At 47.6% G+C, this 4,570-nt stretch overlaps 1 pseudogene; it reads right to left on the minus strand.

Annotated features, from left to right (window-relative positions):
• Positions 1–359: 359 nt before the first annotated feature.
• LOC136373286 (V-set and immunoglobulin domain-containing protein 4-like) lies at positions 360–4,236 on the minus strand (annotated as a pseudogene).
• Between the last annotated feature and the right edge of the window lie 334 nt (positions 4,237–4,570).

The raw sequence follows: 4,570 nt of genomic DNA on the forward strand, positions 1-4,570 counted from the left end.
TTACCACTCACTTGTTCATTCTTCTCAGAATAAAGCCCTGACTCCTTGTCTAAACTTGCTGAACTGCAGTGGGCAGCATTACAGAGCCAGGTAGAACTTCAAAAAATCCACAGAGGAATAAATAAATTTTTGAAGTAGAAATTCTCTTTTGCATTAGAAAAGAGCAGTTCCTCAAAGAGAAGGAAATTGAATACAGGCAATAAAGGAGGACACAGACTGGAGCCAGTGGAGAGGGATGTGACAGAGTGCTGAAGGTATTTGGCATTTCCTTCTTTCCGGGCAGGGAAGTAGGATGCTGTTCTTTCGCCCTGCAGGCAGATGCCCTCCCAGCTGTGGCTGTGGGCACTCACCTGTCACCATCAGCTGCACAGCACAGCCCCGGCCCTGTTCTCTGTCTCACAGAAGTACGTCCCACTGTCCGAGGGCCGCAGGCTGGGCCACACCAGCTCAACCCCACTGCTGAGGAGCACGGCTCTGCCCACCAGGGAGTTCAGGCTGGTGCTGGCCCTGGCCGGGACCATCAGCCCCAGCTCTCCAGCTCTGATGATGGGCTTGGTGGTTGCCACTGAAAGACAAAGCAGAGGGGCCCAGGTCACGGAGCCCTGGTTGTGGTGAGGACAGTCCTCCTGCCACAGCAGTTCTCGCTCTTGCTGTTGGTGCCTTCCCAGGAGGAAGCAGATCAGCTCTCACATCACCTCTGTGCACAGGATGAGCCCAGCTGTGCCACACATGGTGTTCTGCAGTCTCTGTACCTCTACAAACCCCCCACACTGGGCAGAGGGAGGACAAGCACATGCTGGAGAAATTTAGTCAAAGAACAGCCATGCACTATCCCTGGTACTTCTCCATTTCTGCATGCCTCAGGGAAACATTGAGCCATTGGCTACAGATAGAGCAAGGGATGAACTGGTACTTGAGGAGCGACAGGTCCTCCCCAAGCTGTAGGGTGCTGTGTCCTGGGCAGAATTTCTCTCTGATTTATTTGTTGCTTCATGCTGGAGGCTGACACTGATCAGCAAAACGCTTCTGTATGGAAACATGCAGTCACTGCCTACCTGCTCTAATTCCCAAAAGCCTTCCTGAGCCAAGCCTTTCCCTCCTGAACAGCCTCCTTCTTGGATTTACCTTTAACAACCTCCAATTTGGTGATCTCCTTTGCTATAAGGCTGTTGTTGCTGTCTCTCCAGGTGACCTGGCAGGTGTAGGTTCCTCTGTCAGAGATCTCCAGGTTCAGAATGAGGAGAGACATTTCCTGGGGCATCCTTTGGAACACTGACTCTGTCCCTATGCTCAGACAGGAGAACGTGGTCACTGGAGCCATCCCTCTGAAAGATGGTGCCTGACCTCATCATGTACCACAGCCCAGGTGAGGGTTTGCTGCACAAGGTCCTACACAGGCACATAGGTACAAGGTCCTCCACAGGCACATAGGCACAAGGCAGAGTGATAGACTCCTTTCAGACACCTTTGATCTCACTGGGGCCACTCAGGTCCAAAAAAGCTGCAGGAAGAAAGGAGGATGAAAATTAAGCCACAGAGCAGCCAGGGTGAAGCCAGCGCCCAGGTGGTGAAGCCATAGCAAGAGTGTTGGCAAAGAGAACTCACCAGATGAGAAACACAAGCAGTCAGTGGGGAGTGTGAGGGTTGGGCTGCTCAGGGGTGGGTTAACCAAAAATCAGTGTGGCATGAGGCAGATGGGTAGGAGGTGGCTGATGGCCAGGGGAACTGACTCCTGCCATGTGTGCAGCCTGGCTCTCCTGCTCTGCCTGCTGCTTTCCTGCCACCACCAGCACTGAGTAAAGCACAGGGTCAGAGTTACTGGATAACTTAGGCCTGAGGGAAGGAGTTGGTCTAAAGTCCAAGTTGCAGCTCCCTGGTCTCAGCCAGTGTCTGCTCCAGACATCACCCTTGGGGCTTCTGAGGAACAGCAAAGACTTCCCTCCTCCACTGCCTATTTGTTTTTCTAAAACACATTACTCTCAGCCTAAGCCAAACATAAGAAACTTAAACCACTGAGTAAAGAAACCTAAAACTCTCTTTCCTGTAAAAATGAGGACCATTGCCTTTGTCCCAGTACATTTCTGTCATTCTGAGGATGGAATCTAAGCTCTTCCCAAAACAGAGTTGCCTCTGCCAAGCACACACAGATTCCACAGGCAGGGGCCCATGCCCAGCCCAGACTCACCGCTGTAGTGGAGAAAGGAACTCTCATGAGCACGGCTGCTTGCAGCATCATTCCCATCCTTCCTGGGGACACAGTTGCTCCCTCTCCAGCCAGACTGACCCACATTCCCCAAGCTGGGGTAAATCAGGAACACTTCCCTGCCTGGGCTCACTCTGTCACTGAGCATCCAGGACAACGGCTGGTGGTTTTTCCTTCCTCTTTATCAGAAAACAACTGTCTCAGTGACCACTGTCAGAGGCGTGGGCAGAGCGGAAACCCTAAGGAAGGGTGCAAAGAGTAAAGTTTAAAAATTACTTCTATGCTATTTCATATTTTCTGCTGAGTATGTGTCATGACCCGCTAATGCAAGCGGGAATCCTGATGGTTTGTTAACTGATCTCAGAGTGCAAAAAACAACACAGAGGGGATTTCAGCATTCATCCAAACAAATGCACTTTTATTAGTGCCCACAGAAAATGTGATAGAGGGATTTGAAGGGAAACAAAGGATAGCGAGAAAAGAGACAGAGAGGGTGGGTATAGCTACCAACAGAGAGATGAAATCCTCATAGTCCGGCCAAAAGATCCATCTTCTTCCGTGGGGTGATCACAAAAGTCTTTAGTTAACTCAGAGGTCCTTATAGTCCTTTCCAAAGGGATAGGCAGCTGGCCAAAAGGTGGGGAAATTTATTGTCCTGGTTTAGGGCAAATTTGGGAGGAAACCTCTGAATGGGGTTCCTCTGGAGAGCAAACCCAAACGGCCCCACCCCCAGCTGGTCTGGGAAAAAGAATTTCCTCAGAGAAAAGTGGAAAAAACTATTTATTTAACAAACAAAATGCCCACGAGCATGAGGAATGAAACAAACAACAAAACCTCTCACTGCTCCAAAGAGAGATGGCAAAACTGAGGAAGTTCTCGCCAGAAGTTAGCTAGGCTCTTTCTCAGTCTTTTATCAATCCTAGTCTCTCTGGTGCTGGAAAATGCCGAGGTCCAGGCCCCAGTGGGCCATAGATACCGGATCCCAGTCCTTCTCTGGGTTTTCAGTCCAGAGCAGACTTCAACAGTCCTAAGAAAAAGGGAAAAAAAAAAACAAAACAAAAAAAAACACCAGTCCAGGAAGCTTCTTTGCCTCAGCTAGCTAAATTAACTAAAAGGAAAAAATACACCTCTCCCTGGTCACTGTCCGAGTATCCGATGAACACACCGTCCCGAGGAAGAAGGAAAAAAAAAAAAGGAATGTGGAGGAGTGAACACTTTTCAAAAACAAACTGCGCTTGTCTTCTTCCCTGCTCACTCTCAGAACCACTCTTAAAGGTACAGAACACAACCTACAGCACACACAGAACAGACGATTGGGGATACAGAGGCATCAGTCACCCCAGGACAGGTGTATTCATTTTGAGAACTCAGAACAGGTACAGCCGTCATCAAGTGCAGTCAATTCACCGTGACTTGCCCATTGTTTCTGCTCAGGTTCTCATGTTCCTATGGAAATGCGTGTTAGGTTTTTCTACTGAACACACCTGCAGGCAACAGTTGGCAAACGTCCCACCTCAGCCAGGCCAGCACTCCTGTGTTGGGGTTTTAGAGTCCTTTTAGGGGTTTTAGTCTCGGTCCTTGACGATGGTCGTGAGGCAGATGAGGGATCTTTGGACTGTCTCTTACAGTATGTTTTTCCCCCTTCTGTTTTTAAATTTTTTTCCTTTATTTCTTTTGATTCCTGAGCAACCATTTCTTCCTTTTTTCCTCCTTGTGTTGCTTGCTGACAAATAAGCTTTAACATGCAATTACACACACACAGGTCTGAGAGAGAACTCATAAGGAGCTGAACCATTTAGGTCCTCACAATTCACTTTCTCACCAGCTTCTGTGACACCCATCACTATGCTTTAAGTTAAGGTTCATGAAACCCCTTAAATCTTTACAATACCAGTGCAAGACAGATGATTGTTTTAGGCCTCTTCCAACTGAAATATTCTATATCACTCTACCACATTTAAGAGAGGAGGAATTCAGGTATGTAAATCTAAAGCAAAAAATTTCCCAAGTGCTGAAGACATCTAGGCCACCAATCCCACTTCATCTCACAGAAGAATCTCCCCTTCTCACAGAGCAATTTAGCTGCTTGGTTTAATTGATTAATTGTTTTCAATTACAAGCCCTGATTGGGGCCATACATCCCTCCAGTGCCTTCAGACTACTTGGGAAGCAGGTGAACATGGGGATGCCCAGAGAGAAAAAGAGGAACTTGTGAAAGTAGAAAATCTTTGAGACCATGAAATCATGGTTTCTTAACTGTAATGATATTTTACCATTCATTAAATGTTATAGTTAATCTCTATAATTCAATAATTGAGCACTATCCCTGTCTAAGAGAAGTATCTGTTTTCTACTGAAATATCCCTT

This window comes from Sylvia atricapilla, chromosome W (assembly GCF_009819655.1).
Source record: "Sylvia atricapilla isolate bSylAtr1 chromosome W, bSylAtr1.pri, whole genome shotgun sequence".
Classification (NCBI taxonomy): Eukaryota; Metazoa; Chordata; class Aves; order Passeriformes; family Sylviidae; genus Sylvia; species Sylvia atricapilla.